Here is a 19322-nt window from a genome sequence, read left to right as displayed (position 1 = left end):
CCTGTGGGGGATAGAAATTGGGAGAGGGAAGGTCACACATTACAAAGCGAACAGTAGCTCACAATAGTTTACCACAGGTGAAGAAAGAAGCCCATGGGGTTTGAAAGGTGGTGAAAGGCCTCAGGTGCTCTCACTGTAAGGGAGTGGAACACATAATATTACAGTGCTGATGGTTTAAGAGGGGCACAGGGAAAAAGTTGTTATCACTGCAGTAAGATGGCACACCGTGCTGGGCGTTAAAGAAGACACTTTGGGGAAAGATGCGGTAGAAGAGGCTAAGCCAGTGGCATTAGTGAAACTGGTAAAGGAAACCCCAAGTGCAGCCGAGGAGCTGCAGGACATTGCACAGCCTAGGCAAGGGCTGGGTATGGAGGCAGTGCCTGATCTCACTAAACAATTCAGCTCTATAGACAAAGTTTACTCAGAAAGAACAGGGGGAGAAGGATAAGAAATTATAATTTTGTGAGATAAGGGATCTGCTCAGTCTCTACTAGTTGGGAAGTGAGGCACCAGAAAAGCACAACAGACCAGGCAGCGTCCCAACAGCAGGACATTCGCATATCAGGCAGAAACCCATCGTCCGGAATGTGGTGGGGGACAAGGGGCTGGAAGATAAATACGAGAGTAGTAGCTGAGCTGGTGGGAGGGTCACTGGGAAGGCAACAAGAAGATGTAGGTAGGAGTGATAATCATATGTCGGAGGGGAAGGTGGAGTCGATAGGTGGAAAGGAAGATGGCATGTTAGGGCAGTTCAAGAGGGCGGTGCTAGGTTGAACGGTTGGATCTGGGAGAGGTTGGTGGAGGGGAGATTTGGAATTTGATGAAGTCAACGTTGATGCTGTACAGGTTGGGGGTTCCAGCTGTCCTACCACCCCCCTCTCCAACATATCACCATCACACCCCACCTGCATCTACCAATCGCCTTCCAAGCTCCCTTTCACCCAGCTCCACCCCCCACCCACCCATTTATTTTTCAACCTCCTTCCCCCTCCCTTACGCCCCACTTTCCTGCTGAAGGACGTATGCCTGAAACGTCACTGCTCCAGCCCCTTGGATGCTGCCGACATGCTGTGCTTTTCCAGCCACACACTTTTCAACTCTCATCTCCAGCATCTGCCGCCCTCACTTTCTCTCACCCTCTAATAGTACGAGATGAAAGTTTTTTGTCACTCTTTCTGACATGATAATCAAGAACGTGATAACTTGTGAAATGGGGACAGAAATTAAGCATTCCCTTGTGTATCATCAGGTTGGAGTGCCAAATCAAGATTGGGGAAGTAACAGTGACAGTGAGTAACAGAGTGTCTGTTCTAGGAATACAGTTTGTTCTTGGGAACGATTTAGCAGGAGGCACCCCTTGTGGTGGAGAAGCCAAAGGAAGATGACGGAATTGGTGAGTTAAAAGAAAATTACCCAGGATTTTTTTCCAGACTGTGTAGTAACAAGATCCCACTGTCATAAGTTACAGCAGGAAGGAAAAACGAACGAAAAAGACAAATGAGTTGATGCTCAGTGAACTGACACCCTGTTTGATGTGACGGTGCAGGAAAAACCTGAACAGGCAGAGGTGTTCCGTCCTGAAAGGCTAATGGACGTACAACAGAGATATATACACACACATACACATGCACACACAGAGATAATGAATCAGAATATATTGTTGAACGTTATTAACTTAAAGATAAAATCATAAAATTAAAATGGAGACCCCGATAGGTTACTTATTGAACAAGAATGATTAAGTTCCACGCTGGCCTGACAATATTTTAATGTGTATATGATAAACAAATTGTCGGAGATAGTTGTGGACAACGACAAATCTCTCGCATTTTTTGGAATATTTAAAGACCGGAATATGAGACTATTTCATTGGAGTCTTACCTTACCGACTTTAAACTTACAAAATGTACATACTGTGGCTCCTACAATGTGATAGCAGATGTGTTTTCATGGATTTAAAGGAAAAAGTGTAGATAAGATTTGACTTATTCCAGTGTTGTATTGGTGTGCAGAATTAATATGAATGATATAACTGAGATTAACACTTTGGTATTTCATAAAATTGGGATTAAGAATTAGAGGAAAACAAATGTAGCCATCTTTTCATTCTGCTAGTTCATTTTATTTTCTGAAACGGGGAGATGTTATGAAGACAAAAACATATATGGACACTTTAAGACAGATCGGGTTTTGCTGAATAGAAATTAAAGATTGAGATGCCAGCTGAAGGTCACACTGTTCCACATATCACCATTAGCTGAGAAATGGATTCCTGAGTTTTGGTTGCTGTTTTGACAGCCATTCAAATGTAACCAAAGAGTTTAAATAACGCTCAGGATACCAGATGCCAACAGAATGTGAATATTATTGTTTGGACACCTGGACAGCAATCAAATTATGAGAATTATTATATCATGGGGAGCATATAAACCCAGCATGTTGAACACTGGAGGGAGAGCTGCTGCCATCCAACAGTAGAGCAACTGCTGTAGAGCAGGAGTGCTAACTGACCATCTCAAACACTCTCTCTCAAAGACACATGTTCATGTCAAACCTACTTGCAACAAAAAAAATGACCCGGGGAGATGCAGCTGAAAGAGTGAAGACAGCGGGGAAGATAGAGACTGTATGGTCTTGAGATTGTAATGTTTAATATGTGGGTTGTTGGAACAGCATATTTTTACAGAGTTCGAGTCAGATAGTAAGTAGCTAAGAAAAGAGGGACTTGTATTTGTGAATAGTTGTTGTTTAGTGTTCACTATTAAGGTTAAGAAACTAACTTGTTAATTTCTGTTTAAAAGGCGGTCTGTGTCACTCATATTTTAACAGATTACGAGGTGAGGTGAGCTTTTCTGCGTGTTTGATTTTAATTAACAGAGTGGTTCGACTCCACCTTGTAAATGTCCATCCACGCTCACCCCATTTCCCTGCAGTTGGCCCATATCCTTCCAGTCCTTTCCTACCCAAATATTTATCCAAACGCATTTGAAATGTTGTTAATTTACCCCCCTCAACTACATCTGTGAGTAGCTCATCCATGTACCAGCGTCTGTGGAAAGAAGTGGCCCCTCAGGTTCCCCTTTATTCCTTTCCTTCTAACGTTAAACTGATCCTCTCTCGTCCTCGATTCTCTACACCTTGGAAAAAGACTGAGAGCATTAACCCTATCTATACCCCTCGTGATTTTGTACAGCTCTATAACAACTCCCCCAGTCTCCTACACGCTAAAGAAAATGTCCTATCTTGTCCAACCTTTCCCTATAACTCAGATCATTGGGTCCTGGCAACATCTTTGTAAACTTCTTCTGTACTCTTTCTAAGTTAATAACATCCTCCCTTAAACAAAGTGACAAAACCTGAACACAATACTCCAAGTGCGGCCTTACCAAAGTCCTGTATAACTGCAGCATAAATTCCCATCTTCTATACTCAATATCCTGCTTGATGAAGGCCAATGTGCCAAATGCCTCCTTCACTGCCCTGTCTACCTGTGACTCCACTCTCAGGGAACCGTGCACCTGAGCACCAAGGTCTCTCTGCCCCCTGCACCCCTTAAGGCCCTCCCATTCACCATGAAACTCCTATCTTGATTTGAATTTCCAAAATGCAAGACCTCACGCTTCTATATTAAATTCCATTTCTCGGCCCATTTCCCCAACTGATTAAGGTCCTGCTGCAATTTCTGATAATATTCCTCACTGATCATGCTCCCACTTACTTTAATGTCATCTGCAAACTTATTAATCATACATTGTACATTCTCAACCAAATCATAGATACCAAACAGCTATGGACCCAGCCTCCAGTCTGACAAACATCTTTCCACTAAACCCACTTCTTCCTACCATCAAGCCAACTGTGTATCCAATTGGACAGTTCCCACGCATTCTACATGTTGTAACCTTCCTGAGCAGCCTGCCATTTGTAAACTTATCAAACCTCATCAAAGCACTCTAAGAAATTTGGGAGGCATGATCTATGCTGTCTATGCTGACTGCTCCGAATCAAACCCTGTGTAAGTAATGGGTGCAGTCAATGGTATGCAGAACTTCATTGTAAGATGATTCGAGTACATAAGTGAAGCCATCTTTCAGCTGTTGTAGAACCTTGCTGAGAGAGCATTTGGAGCATTCTGTACAGATTTGATGTCCTTTGTAAGGAATGGTTCCCGTACCATAGACACGGATGATGGTAACATGAGGATAGAGTGAGGAAACTGAGTGTTTAACCTGCAGAGTGTGATAGACGAAAAAATGGTGATGCTGAAACATGAGGAGTGGCAGGGGTCTCTTATTTCCAAAACAGAAATTCCATACTTTACCCAGGAGTTATTGGTTTGATTTATTGTCACGTGTACCTCAGTACAGGGAAACACTTTATTTATGAGCAGTGGAGGCAGATCATAGTAAACATGAGCAGACAGATCATAGGGTGGAAATAGACTTGGACAGAGTAAGGCATAACGGTTACATTGAACAGGATGTGCACTAGACAAGATCAACATGAACAAGATCAGCATTATTTGAATTTAGAGAGTCCATCCATCAGTCTAACGTGACTTTCCTAATAGTTTATATGCCTTAATTAACTCTCCCCACGTTATTGTGTAGTCGGCGTGTGAACCCGAACTGAACATCAGGTTGCTCACAATCCCCAACAGCAGCCACAATACCTTCCATCTGAAACAGGTAGCCATTCCCATCAGCATCCACCCTACATAGAGAACACCAGGCTGGCTTCCCGGAGATGGAAGGAGCCTTCTTGTAACTTCACACAAGACATATGTCTTCCCTCCTCACCGCGAGAAAACCACGTTAAAGTCCCACGTGTGTATCATGACAGACGGAGCTACGAGGAACAACGTGGAGCAGTCTGTGTGTGCAGCCTCTGCTCCACTTGGTCATCATGTTAGAGCATCAATTAGGAGACAGCGAGGACTGTTGATGCTGAAGATCAGAGTAGACAGTGGTTTGCTGGAAAAGCACAGCAGGAGAATCGACGTTTCGAGCATAAGCCGTTCATCAGGAATCAGCATCAATTACCTCATTCTGCCCCGTGTAAGTGCATTGAGGTGGGAATGGCCTCCTACTGTTCCTGTGTAAGTCACTCAAGGGACTGACTGGCTACTTCCTCGTCCGATTGGGTCAAAGGCCTGATTGTGTTACCCCTGGTTCCTGAATGACAGCTCGATGTGCTGACTAGTGTGATGATGCTGTAGCTTTAAGAAGTTATTTTGTTCTGGTTTATTTTAAGAGAGAGATTGAATGACCGTTACCAAGCTGGCTAGTTAGGACCACTTGAATAAACAACTAGTGATGCCTTGGGTTTATTTTAATGCAGATGGAATGGGTGTGGTCAGCTTTCACAGATTAGGATTTCTGGGTTTCGGTTTCTCAGTAACATCAGAAATTATTGGGGTCTCCACCGAGTTGAAAGTTTTAGTGAATGTCTCCTGGCAGCTCCTCTCTATGAATTTTCTCTTGGTGCTGTTTTTAAATCCTGAATTGGAGAAATATTTGTGTCATTCAGTGTCTGAATATTCCTTTTTTCCAAGGGCTGTGTTCATGTGATTTTCCAGTATTGGAACAGTTCATTAGTATTAGTTCCTAGATCTATTGTTCTGTTAACTTGTCCAATATAAATACATTATTCTAAATTCTTCTTTCTTTGGTTTTATCTCATCTATCGTATTTAAGCAAATGGGGTTATGCTTCACACCGAGTTGTTTGTCCAGTAACATTGCATCTGGAACAGACATTTTACATTTTCTTTAAAATAAGAAAACATTAGAGTCTAGGCTACCATCTTCAAATATTGTCGAGGGGCTCTGGTGTGGCCCATCACACTAGAATCCTTCCCTTCTTGAGTAATATGTTGGAGGCACTGAATGGGCTGTCCCTGTTCTTCTCTAATAGTGTCAATGGGTTGAATGACCTCCTCATATTCCTGTGAAACCAGTGTAAGTTGCGGAATGAACTCTTAGTTTACTGTGGCAATGTGTAGTGTCAGACAGTCCTTTATATGAATGTTACAGACTCTTTAAAAGCACAAGCCTCAATGGAGTCCATGTCTTGCTGCACATGGACACAGTCCAGTTCAGGAGCTGACGGGGGCGTCAAATTATTCTGAACATTGTGGAATCCTAGGTGACCATCCCCACTTCTGATCTTATGGCGGGGAGAGTGAGGGTGGGGAGACATTGATGAAGCAGCTGAAGATGTTTGTGAAGAGGAAGCTACCCTGAGGATCTCCCACAGAGGTGACCCAGGACTGAGATGATGAACATCTTCCTTTGTGCCATGTTTGACTCCAAACACTGGAGAGTTTTCTCTGATTCCATTAAGTTCAGATTTGTTCAGCTCCTTGATGTCAACAGAAGCCTTGATATCAGGGTCAATCATTTTTACCTCACCCCTTGTGTCAACCTCTTTTGTTCATATCAATAGGCCATGGTATAGGAGCAGCAAGGGGTTTCTTCAAACAGGTAGCATTGAATGTCAGGGTTTCTCTTCTCAACAGTGTTCGCGGAGCCAGATGACTGAAAGTATTTGAAGAGGAGGTAGATGGATATTGACCTGTCCGAGAGGTGTGGGCGATGAGGAATTGGGTATGAAAGAGGATTTCAGACCGAGAGCAGATCCGTCATGATCTTAGTGAAGGGCAAGGCAGGCTTGGGGAGTGAACGACCTGCCCCAGTGTCTGATGTTCTCACGTTCTGTTATTGGAAAGTTAGTGGGTGATATTTTCATGAATGTTCTGTTATTGAATGTTGCCGTCAGGGAGACAAGAGGATTTTGTGAGCGATCGCTGGGTGAGGTATGGGGGCTGTATTCATAGTGAATTTGGGTCTACAATATGACCAAGAAATAGAGCACAAGTTTCAGAGAGAGGAAGCTCTGTACAGAGAGATGAGGGGCCTCTTTCATACCCAGCTTGGGTTTTATAAGTACACTTCTCAAATCACCTCAAACCGTGTGGGACACCCTTAAAGGGTCGAATGATCTCCTCGGTTTCTGTGCACCAGGTTATAGAAGTAAGTAGCCTCTAAATGCTCCTGCCGAACAGGTTTAATGGGCTGAATGGAACACAGGAACATGGGATTGAGGGACAGGAGTGAGTCATTAGATACGTTGAACCTTCTCCACCAGGCACTAAGATTGTGGCTGATCAGGTTGTGGTCTCAGCCCCACTTTCCTGTCTGCGTCCCATTATCCATGACTCAGTTCTCTGTCAAATATTTCACTAACATAACTGTCAATCAATGTGAACATAGAGGCATAATAAACTTCCAGTGAAAAGGATTCTGATTTGGACATTACTTTCAGAATTTTTTGTCATCCCTCTTATAGAATCAGTGTCATGCAGAACAGAAACAGACCTGTTAGTCTAATCTGTTCACAACGAGCTGATATCACATCTGATCCAGTCCCATTTACCAGCGTTTGGCCAATATCCCTCCTCTTTCAGATACTTTTTAAATGTGCGATTGTAACTGCCTTCACCACTTCCTCTGACAGCACTTTCGGTACACACACCACTCTCTGTGTGAAACATTTATCTTCTAAGTCATTTGTCCTCACCTCTTCAAACTATGCACTCCTGTTCTGGAGTCCCCTACCCTGGGGAGCAGAACATATCTGTTCAGAATATCTATGTCCCTGATGATTATATAAACCTCTATAATGTTACCCTTCAAGCTCTGACACTCCAGGTGGAAACACCTCAAACTAATCATCCTCTCCCTAAAGCGCAAACCTCCAGTCCTGGGACATCTGTGTAAATCTTTTCTGCAGAAAACCGAGTTGTACGCAGTATTCTTAAAGTGGCCTCACCAACATCCTGAACAGATGCAACATGCCACCACAACCCCTCTACTCAATGCTCTGACTGAGTAAGGCAAATGTGTAAAATGTGTTCTGTACTGCACTGTCTGCATTCGACTCCACTTTCAAGGAACAAGGTACCTGCAGCCCTATGTCCATTTGTTTCAGAACACTCACCAGGCCCTTACCATTAAGTGTACAATTTCTGCTCACAAGCCTCAAGGCTGAAAAATACCCCTCTTCCTTCAAGCCAATTGTGATGAGCTTCTTCTGTATCCCATGTGACCGAACCTTACTAATCTGCCTACCAATCAGAATGTTATGAACACCTTGCTGAGGTCCATAATGACAATATCTACCAAACTGCCTTCATCAATCTTCTGTATCAACTCTTCACAAAACTCAACCAAATTAATGTCCCATGATTTCCCATGCAGAAAGCCACGTTGTCTACCCCGATCAGCCCTTACCTTCCCAAATGTATGTAAATGCTATCCCCCAGAATCCCCTCCAACAACTCACCCACCACCGACATCAGGCTCACCGGTCTATAGTTCCCCGGCTTTTTGGGTCACTGTCTCCTTTTCTAGTCCCACTCCTCCACTGTTCACAAATGTTAAATGTAACCAGGTCGGTGATGTGGCCGATGATATTGGTCTCAGACTGGGTCAGGGTCAGTTTTAGGAACAAGTCAGGCTAGTTTCTATAATCTGCTCAAATAGCACGTTTATGATCCAGAGCAACGCTACTCCAACTATGATGGAATGCTGAATGGCAAACTGGATATTGCAAACAAAGACTCGATATTTCCCGTTCTAAAAACACACACACACACACACACACACACACACACACAGACTTTCTGCAATTTCACGTTAAAGAACCTTGTCCAAATATTTGTGTAACTAATGACAAAAGGAAAAATTGAGAGATTGTCCAAAATGTTATTCTGCTTCTGAAGATATTGTACTCACACAGCTGCTAGCAATGGGATTTTATCCTGGGACAGTTGGAATTGGGCTGAATTCCCTTTGCATTCGGCAGTCAGGAGGTTCCAGGTTAGCACAGTGGCTCAGGAGTTCGCAGTGTTCCATCACAGCATCAGGGGTATGAGTTCAATTCCAGCCTCGGGCGACTATCTGGGTGGAGTTTGCATCTTCTCCCCTTGTCTGCGTGAGCTTCTGATGGGCGCTCCCATTTCCTCCCACAGCCCAAAGCTGTATAATTCAAGTGGGTTGGTCAAATAGTCCACAGTGTTCAGCGATTTCTACTTTAGGTGCACTAGTCAGTGGTAACTGTAAGGGCATGGGAAGGTTACTCTTTGGAAGGTTGGTATGGACTTGTTGGGCCGAAGGGCTTGTTTCCACACTGCAGGATTCTATAAAAATAAGAATGGTAACAATGACAGTAGACTTTTGTTTTAGCTCGTGCACGTTACTGTGATGGGGAGTAATGAAGGAGAGAGAGTGCAATAGGCTGTTTCTTCTCTGGCAGATGACATTGTCTCCCTCTCTGAGTTGAATCACACAATAATGTCATTCTCTCCCAATACTGGACCATGTGAGGTCTCCTTGTACATTGTCCAAACGATGTCTCCATCACATTCCCTGTTCCATGTCGGTGCATCATTGCTGCTGTTATACACAGAGCCATACCCTGAGCAGAAAATGGTGTCGGTTGATTTGAAGATATGTTTATATGTCCCTGCGTCATTAAAAAATAAAATGTTTAATGTATCCAGAATACATAGAACATGGAACATAGAACAGTCCAGCACAGAACAGGCCCTTCAGCCCACCATGTTGTGCCGACCATTGATCCTCATGTATGCACCCTTACATTTCTGTGACCATATGCATATCCAGCATATAAATGGCCCCAATGACCTCGCTTCCACAACTGCTGCTGTGGCAACGCATTCCATGCTCTCACAACTCTCTGTGTAAAGAACCTGCCTCTGATATCCTCTCTATACTTTCCTCCAACCAGCTTAAAACTATGACCCCTCGTGTTAGCCATTTCTGCCCTGGGAAATAGTCTATGGCTATCAACTCTATCTATGTCTCTCATAATCTTGAATACCTCAATTAGGTCCCCTCTCCTCCTCTTTTCCTCCAATGAAAAAAGTCCGAGCTCAGTCAACCTCTCCTCATAAGATAAGCCCTCCAGTCCAGGCAGCATCCTGGTAAACCTCCTCTGAACCCTCTCCAAAGCATCCACATCTTTCCTATAATAGGGTGACCAGAACTGGACACAGTATTCCAAATGCGTTCAAACCAAAGTTTTATAGAGCTGCAACAAGATCTCACGAGTCTTAAACTGAATCTCCCTGTTAATGAAAGACAAAAAACCATATGCTTTCTTAACAAAACTGTCCACTTGGGTGGCCATTTTAAGAGATCTATGTACCTGCACACCAAGATCTCTCTGTTCCTTCACACTGTCAAGAATCCTATCCTTAATCCTGTACTCAGCTTTCGAATTCAACCTTCCAAAATGCATCACATCGCATTTATCCAGGTTGAACTCCATCTGCCACCTCTCAGCCCATCTCTGCATCCTGTCAATGTCCCGCTGCAGCCTACAACAGCCCTCTATACTGTCAACGACATCTCCAACCGTCATGTCATTGCAAACTTGCTCACTGATTCTTCAATCCGCTCATCCAAGTCATTTTTAAAAAATTACCAAGAGTAGAGGCCCAAGGTCAGAGCCCCGAGGAACACCACTCACCACAGACTTCCGGGCAAAATATTTTCCTTCCACTACCACTCACTGTCTTCTGCTGGCCAGCCAATTCTGTATCCAGCCAGCTAACACAGATACCTGTGTTAAAATGAATTCTTTGTTTTAACAAATACAGAAATTGCTGGAAAAACTCACCAGGTCTGTCAGCATCCAGATGCCTTTTACATGATGTAGTTGTACCAGCCTCCACCACTTCCTCTGGCAGCTCATTCCATACGCACACCACCCTCTGTGTGAAAAGGTGCCCCTTAGGCCTCTTCAAAACCTTTCCCCTCTCACTTTCCACCAATATCCTCTAGTTTTGGACGCCCCTAACCTGGGGAAAAGCCTTGACTACAAACCCTATCCATGACCATTTTGATTTTATAAACCTTTCCTGCTGCGAAATGTGACTCCAATCAACACGAATGGCTGTACTTTCAATAATCCTGGGCCGAAATGCTGAAATTCAACACTGACACCTGTTCTTTCTCCATCAAGTCACAATTCTAAAACCAGTTTCATCAGTTTGTTCAGATATATTAGGAGACACTTCTGTGGGATTTACACCTAGACCTTTGTGCCCGGAGGTAGGGACACGAGCACCACTCGGCAATACCCATAAAGCTGTAACGTTATTCACTGTGTTTGTTCATCAGCCTGTTATGACATGCTGAGACATACCTCTGCAGCAGGCAGGACATGAATCCACACCTTCTGGTCCAGAGCTAGGAACACTACCAAACAATTTCAGGAATTGGAATCAAACCTAGTGCCTTGGCTCAGAGACAGGGACACTACCCACAACACTACTATACCCAGATTTTGGGTCACATTTTAAGGGGCAGCGTTCAGCTCGGTGTGGATTTATTATAATCAGGTTACCATTACTGAACTACACAAAACATTTTGTGTTGTTAAACTAGTGCAAGATCGAAATTAACTATGACCATCTTTAATCGCTATTATCTGTAGTCTGCAATATTAGGGAAAGAATTCCTGCAGACACACTCTGCCCAATGAAGGCTCTCAAATAGATATTTATTACTGAACACCAGGCATGGAGAAAGACCATAATTTCTGGTCCCAAAACACCGATCAGTATAACCTAAATCTCACGTATGTCTACCCTCTGCATAAAACCATGAAATGATATCAGGCCGCTGATTACTGTCCAGCCTCTCCTCCCCACTGACTGTGTCTGCAATCCGTCCCTCCTCCCTCTAACCACACAAGGCAAACCAAGCTCAGGGTCTTTGTGAAAATCAAGGCCGAACTATGCAGGCCTCCTGGAGAGGGGTGGGCATTTTAAAATTAAACGGGGAAGGTGAGGAGGTGGTAATATCACTCACTGGCCGAGGCGTGGCAGATGGATTTAAGTTTTGATGAATGAGAGGTATTGGATTTGGTAAATCCAACAAGAGTAGGACTTATACAATTAAACGTAGGGCCTTTGGCAGTGTTGTAGAACAGAGACCTAGGCCATCAGGTATAATTCTTTAAAAGTTGCATCTCATATAGATAATGTGGTTAAGAAGGTGTTTAACACACTTGTCTTCAAAGGTCAGACCCTTGAGTATCGAATTTGGGACGTCATGTTGAGGTTGTACAGGACATTGGTGAGACCTCTTCTGGAATACTGTGTCCAGTCTGGACATCCTGCCCGCTCATTCCATAGGCACACCACCCTCTGGGTGAAAAAGCTGCCCTTAGGTCACTTTTAAATGTTTCCCCTCTTCCAACTATGTCCTCTAGTTTTGGTCTCCACTACCCTTATAAAATACATTGACTATTCACTTTGATATTATTGACCTTGATATTATTAAGCTGGAGAGGGTTCAGAAGAGTTTAACCTGGATGTTGCTGGAAATGGAGGGATTGAGCTATAAGGAGAGGCTGAATAGGCTGGGACATTTTTCACTGGAGAGTATGAGATGGAGGGGTAACTTTGCAGAGGTTTATAAAATAGTGAGGGGTACAGATAAGCTGAAGGGCTGATGTCTTTTCCCTAGAGTTGGGGATTCAAAACTGAGGGATATTTTAACGTGCGAGGAAAACAGATTTACAAAAGTCAGGAAAGGTAATTATTTTAGACAGAAGCTGGCTTTTGTGTGGAATGAACTTGCAGAGCAAGTGGTGAAAACAGGGACAGTTACAACGTTTAAAGGACATTTAGATCAGTACATGGATAAGACATCAGTTTGGATGGTGCTGTGAGCAGCTGCCCTCTCCCTCCCCCTCTCTGAATGAATCCCTGTTGGTTTTCACCCTCTGCCAATGCCTGTGCAGTGGCGTGGGGAGGCCAGCAGAGGGTGGCATTGCATCACTTTCAGCACCACAGAGACAGCCAGACCTGCCCCACACAGAGACACACAGATACACACACAGCAATTGTTAGGGCACGGCATAGATCTCATCTGGTAATTTAAACTAAACATAATTAAATGCTCAATTCGCCTCATAAACTGTTGAAATATGAGTGACAGAGAACTCCCAAATTCAACTGTTTAAATAAAAACAACAAGCTTTTAACACTGAAAGTGAACTGAAAGAGACCCTCTATCTCTTAACTGCTTATAACCAGACTCCAGCTCTACAGTAATATACTGTTTCTGGGTCTGCCATCCTCTCATATCACAGGGACTTGTAAGCTCTCAGTTCTCAGAGCAGCATTCACTCTCTCTTAAAGGTACAGTACACACTTTCACCTTCATCGCATTATACTCTGGTGAATATAGATAAGTGGAACCTATCCGGATTTCTCTTGCTCTGTGGTTTGTCAATATTTCATCTACTCTGTCTTGTATGTGTTAGGACTTTTGTTATTCCATTGACAGTGTGTCATTATTCGATTCTGTCCTTGGGAATATATCAGTATTTCACTTGCTCACACTCCTGTGTGTGGGGCAGGATTTCAGTTGTTTCATGGGGACTGTGACACTATGACAATCACAATGTTTGTAAATGGTACCAAAGCTGCAAGAATTGTAAAGTCTATGGAGGACAGTGTGGAACTCTAACAGGACAGTGACACGCTGGTAGACGGGAATCAATGCAGAGCAGTGTGAGGCGATGCACTTTGGTATGAACGATAAAGAAAGACAGTTTAAAACAGGCTGTGCCATTATAAAGGGGCTGCAGGAACAGAGACCTCTGGGTGTATATGAGCACAGATTGTTGAAGATGTCAGGACAAGGGGGGAGAGCAGGAACTATCACAGATTAGTGTCAGTATCTGAGCTGTTTACAGGGGGAGGTGAGGGAGGGAGTCTCCGTGCTCCCTTCCTGGGAGGTGGTGGTGACGATGTGTTGTGAGCCCACCCTCCTGCCCCCCGAGACCGTGGGGATTCCATTTGTACCAGCTCGACACAAAAGGGAGATGGCATCAGGGCCACGGCTTCTAAGTTGTGCCGGGGGGAAACGGAGCTGCAGGGGGTTTAAAGGGAGAGTTGCCCTTCACTGAACATTGCTCCTTACTCGGTCGGTGGGACGTGGATGTTTCAGAATCCCCACATGAGGCTTCCAGGGTCGTGCCAGGGCCCTCCCCACATGGCGGGGGGAGAGGGGGTGAGGGAATGGATATCGAGCACTCCACCACCGGCTTGGCCCTTTCGGTCTGACTGCAAGCTGTTTCTCCTGGAATGGGAGAAAGGGAGGGTGGGAGTGGGTGGCCCTGCTGTGAGTGCCGGTGTACGTGGGGGACATGGGGAGGGGTTCGGATGGAGTCAGTCCACAGGGTTGTATCCATGAAGTGTTATTAGTGTGAGGGGTAAAGTGGAGGGAGGGAGTGAGAGAGAGGGAGAGAGAGAGTGGAAGAGAGGGGGGAGAGAGAGAGAGAGAGAGAGAGGGTGGTGGGGTGTGGAGGGGGGGGGGGTAAGGTGCCATAACAGATATACAGTGAGCAGAGAGAATACAGTGACCCTTATCCTGACAGAGCGGGGAAGGTTATTGATGCTTGTCCTGTATTGCTGGACAATTCTTCAGACCGCAGATACTGCACTGAGCTGGGTGGGGAGCTCAGACCATGCTCAGTGGGTCTGGTGGTGTGGCTCCCTCTGGGAAGAGAATGGTCACCCTCTGTACTAGCCCATCCACCAGGACCGCCATGGCACCAGTGCCAGGGGTCACAGAATACCCAGGGGCACGCATGCTGGGTGGGAGAATTGGGCTGGTATTGAATGAAAGGGACACCATGGGTAGTTAATGAGGTGAGTTCAACACGATAGCACCAAGAAATTAGCACAGCCTCGTGTGGATGATCCTTCTATTCCTGGGGCCGCACGGTGGCACAGTGGTTAGCATTGCTGCCTCACAGCGCCATAGACCCGGGTTCAATTCATGCCTCAGGCGATTGACTGTGTGGAGTTTGCACATTCTCCCCATGGGTTTCCTCCGGGTGCTCCGGTTTCCTCCCACAGTCCAAAGATGTGCGGGTCAGGTGAATTGGCCATGCTAAATTGCCCGTAGTGTTAGGTAAGGGGTAAATGTAGGGTATGGGAGGGTTGCACTTCGGCGGGTCAGTGTGGACTTGTTGGGCTGAAGGGCCTGTTTCCACACTGTAAGTAATCTAATCAATGCACTGGGGTGGGGTACACAGTCCTACATGCTGGGAGGGTAACTGCTCCTGGATTACAGATCAATGCACTGGGGTCGGGAGGGTAACTGCTCCTGGATTACAGATCAATGCACTGGGGTGGGGTACACAGCCCTACATGCTGGGAGGGTAACTGCTCCTGGGTTACAGATCAATGCACTGGGGTGGGGTACACAGTCCTACATGCTGGGAGGGTAACTGCTCCTGGGTTACAGATCAATGCACTGGGGTGGGGTACACAGCCCTACATGCTGGGAGGGTAACTGCTCCTGGGTTACAGATCAATGCACTGGGGTGGGGTACACAGTCCTACATGCTGGGAGGGTAACTGTCCTGGGTTACAGATCAATGCACTGGGGTGGGGTACACCGCCCTACATGCTGGGAGGGTAACTGCTCCTGGGTTACAGATCAATGCACTGGGTGGGGTACACAGTCCTACACGCTGGGAGGGTAACTGCTCCTGGGTTACAGATGAATTCACGGGTGATCACTGCACAGGTCTCTGTGCTGGTCAGACTGTCTGGTTGAGGTTTATGGATAATACAATGATGTGGTCTGTGCAGCTCCCCGTGCGGGACAGGTATGTAGCCTGTGAACAGTACATCATGGTGGTGGGGTGGGTCGGGGGGAAAGGTGATGGACGGTGAGGGAGCTCCACGGAACGTTCTGACCCTGACATTCTATAACTGACATTCCCCGGAACGTTCTGTCCCCTGACATTCTATAACTGACATTCCCCGGAACGTTCTGTCCCTGACATTCTATAACTGACATTCCCCGGAACGTTCTGTCCCTGACATTCTATAACTGACATTCCCCGGAACGTTCTGTCCCTGACGTTGTTTGTTTGTGAACGGCCGGACGTCAGTGAATTGAACAAACGATAAGATCCCGAGGGAAGAGATCCCGTTCCAGGGAGAAGGAGACACTGTTCCGAAGGCCCCTCAGGCAGTTAAAGGGGGGAATACGTTTTCCCTGCGTTTACATTTCTCCACGACCCAGGATCGACCAGAATTTAGACCAAAATACAGAACATTCCCAAACTCCGTTTGTCTTCAGGAAACTGGGAGAGAATCGTTCCCACCCTCCGTATTAGGAACTGGGAAGGAGTGACCTGTGTCTGCTCTCGAGTGATCGAGTGTGTGGGAATGTTCTAGAAACCATCTGTCCTTATGGATGTGTCTCTGTGTGTTTGGGGAGGGAGGGTTTCTTGTGGTTTATGTCACATTTTTGTCAGTAATTCCGACCTTCCCATTTGTTATTCCAGCTCCAATTATTTTAATAAATCCCTGAATACAGGGACACATTTGAAAATCTCACTGGGTCCCCGATCAAACGGGTCCCTTTGCCTCCAGGCTGATGGATAATGGGTTTGTTTTCCTTCCTCACAGTTAACGTAGTGACCATCTACGTCCTGCTTTATAAAGATTGTGGATTGTCTCCATGTGTCAGACGTTACCTGGGGGCCATGGCAGAGGCGGATCTCCTGGTCATTATCCTCGACCTGATCCTGAGACACATTCCCATTGTTTATCGGGAACAGTTTTATTTCCTGATGGACTCCGTCCCCGTGTGTAATATCCACGCCGTCCTGCTTTATGCAGCCACTGACTGCTCTGTCTGGTTCACCGTCACTTTCACCTTTGATCGGTTTGTGGCCATTTGTTGCCAGAAGCTGAAAAGTAAATATTGCAGTGAGAAAACGGCGGCTGTGGTTCTGGGAGCAGTGACTGTGCTGAGCTGTTTAAAGAACATTTCCTGGTATTTTATGCTCACGGCTCGGTATTTGCTGTGGAACGACCTCTGGTTTTGTGATGTAACAGACGCTGTTCTATTCTCCAGTGTCTGGGTCACAATCGAGTCCCTCCACCACATTCTAACCCGGGTGTCCCATTTCTCCTGATTCTGCTGCTCAATGTTCTCACCGTCAGACACATTTTAGTGACCAGCAGAGCCCGCAGGAGACTCCGCGCTCACACCAATGGGGACGCTCAGTCTGACACTGAAATGAGAAACCGAAAAAAATCCATCCTTTTACTGTTTGTGATCTCGGCCAATTTCATCCTGTTATGGTCAACGTTAATGCTGTTTTCTATATGGAGACGGATGTGGTGGATTGTGGATACCCCTCTGTATCTCGATGCCTTTGTGCAGGAATTGGGCTTCATGCTGCAGCTCCTCAGTTGCTGCACAAACACCGCGATTTATGCCGTGACCCAGACTAAGTTCAGGCAGCAGCTGAAGAATGTGCTGAAATATCCCTTCACCCAAATCCATCAATCCATCAAATTCCCTCATTAATCACACCATCCGGGATTTTCTCATTTCAGTTCAGTGTTTCAGCGATGGAGCAGCCTGTCGCTATGGTAACAGACTGAGGGGAGCGCTGGTTTGTCCATCCTTATCCCACAGGGGGGGTTACAGGGAAACATTTCAATGTTTCTCACAACTCAGGGGCCAGTGAGAAAAGGCACCATCCCACTGACTGTATCCATCACTTCCATTTGTAACCAATAAAAATGTGATGAAAGCGTGCCGAGCAGCAGAGGGACCGATGTTGTTGTGTGTCTTTGTGTTGGAGAAGCTGAGCTGGAGAGAGACAGACTCAGCCCCAAGTCCTGGTCCTCAGGGAAGGGGAGGGCACCGCCCCCTGAGCTCAGGAGCTGGGGTTAACGCCCTCTGTTCCCCCCAACTCCAACCTGGCATCCCCATTACCTCTCCGCTACTCTTTCTGCTCAATTCTCTCTCTCTCTCTCTCTCTTTCAGCACACACTCTCTCTCTCAACCCTCTCCTCATCCCCCTCTCTCTCACACAAACCCCACCTGCCTCCACTTTCCCTCCCCCTCTCTCTCTCTCATGCCGTCGCTGTCTCCCTCCCACAATTCCATCTCTACCCCATTTTCCCCACCTCCAACATCTAACCCCCACGCCCCACATGCAGCCTCACCCTCAAACATCCCCAGTCTCTGGGTCAGAGGGAGAGGGAAGGATCAGGGAGACAGAGTATGTCAGAGAGAGAGAGAGTGAGGGAGGGACAGGAGGGAGACAGATTCAGTCAGAGAGAAACGGAGGAAGGTGGGGAGAGAGAGAGAGACTGATTGAGGGGGGTCAAAAGTGAGAGATGGGGGAGGGAAAGTGAAGGAGCGGGGGGAGAGGGAGGGGGCAAGAGAGAGATAGGGTGAGATAGGGGAGGACGAGGGATGGGACGGAGGGAGGGGAGGGAATGTCAAGAGTGAGGGAGAGGGTGAAAGAGGGGATGGGAGAGAGAGGGAGCACGAGAGAGGGGGAGGAAAAGGGAGAGGGAGAGGGCGAGAGAGGGGAGGGAGGTAGGGGAGGGAGAGAGAGAGGGGAGAGGTTGAGTGAGGGGAGGATGAGACAGGGAAGTGAGGGAGGGGAGGGCAAGAGAGAGGAGCACGAGAGGGAGAGAGAGTGAGGGGGGAGGGTTGAGAGGGGGGAGGGCGAGAGACTGGAGTGCGAGAGAGGAGGAGGGCGAGAGAGAGGAGGGCGAGAAAGGAGATGGCGAGAGAGGGGTGACCGAGTGAGGAGAGGAAGGGAGGGTAGGGAGAGACGGGGGGAGGGCGAGAAAGTGGGGAGGGCGAGAGAGGGGGAGGGAGAGAGAGGTGGGGGGGGAGAGAGGGGGAGAGGGAGAGAGAGGGAGGGGGAGAGAGGGGAGTGCGAGTGAGGGGAGAGGGAGGTGAATGCGAGAGGGAGGGAGAGGGCGAGAGAGTGAGTTGTGGGAAGAGAGAGGGGGACAGAGAGAGGAGGACTGAGAGATTGGAAGAGAGAGAGGGGGACAGAGAAAGGGGGACAGAGAGAGGGGCACAGAGAGAGGGGGCACAAGAGAGCGGGACAGAGAGAGCGGGACAGAGAGATGGGGGCAGAGAGAGGGGGGTCAGAGAGCGGGGAACAGAGAGGGGGGGCAGAGAGAGGGAGACAGAGAAAGGGAGGATAGAGTGAGGGGGAGAGAGAGAGTAGGAAAGAGGGAGGAGAACAGAGAGGGGGACAGAGAGACGTGAACAAAGAGAGGGGGACAGCGAGAAGGGGACAGTGAGAAGGGGACAGAGAGAGGAGGGACAGGGTGAGGGGGACAGAGAGGGGGGGACACAGAGAGGGGGGGACACGGAGAGGGGGGGACACGGAGAGGGGGGGACACAGAGAGGGGGGGACACAGAGAGC

General features: G+C 46.9%; 1 long non-coding RNA gene across 1 annotated transcript; it reads right to left on the bottom strand.

Moving 5' to 3' along the window:
- Positions 1–4324: 4324 nt before the first annotated feature.
- Positions 4325–11167, bottom strand: LOC132812571 (uncharacterized). Its single transcript, XR_009643713.1, has 2 exons — positions 8798–11167; positions 4325–5745 (listed from the first exon to the last, which is right to left on the bottom strand). It is a non-coding gene; the product is annotated as an uncharacterized LOC132812571 (long non-coding RNA).
- Positions 11168–19322: the final 8155 nt, after the last annotated feature.

This window comes from Hemiscyllium ocellatum, unplaced genomic scaffold (assembly GCF_020745735.1).
Source record: "Hemiscyllium ocellatum isolate sHemOce1 unplaced genomic scaffold, sHemOce1.pat.X.cur. scaffold_281_pat_ctg1, whole genome shotgun sequence".
Taxonomy (NCBI): Eukaryota; Metazoa; Chordata; class Chondrichthyes; order Orectolobiformes; family Hemiscylliidae; genus Hemiscyllium; species Hemiscyllium ocellatum.
Note: the sequence above shows the minus strand (reverse complement) of the source record. Positions and strands in the feature narration are given on the sequence as shown.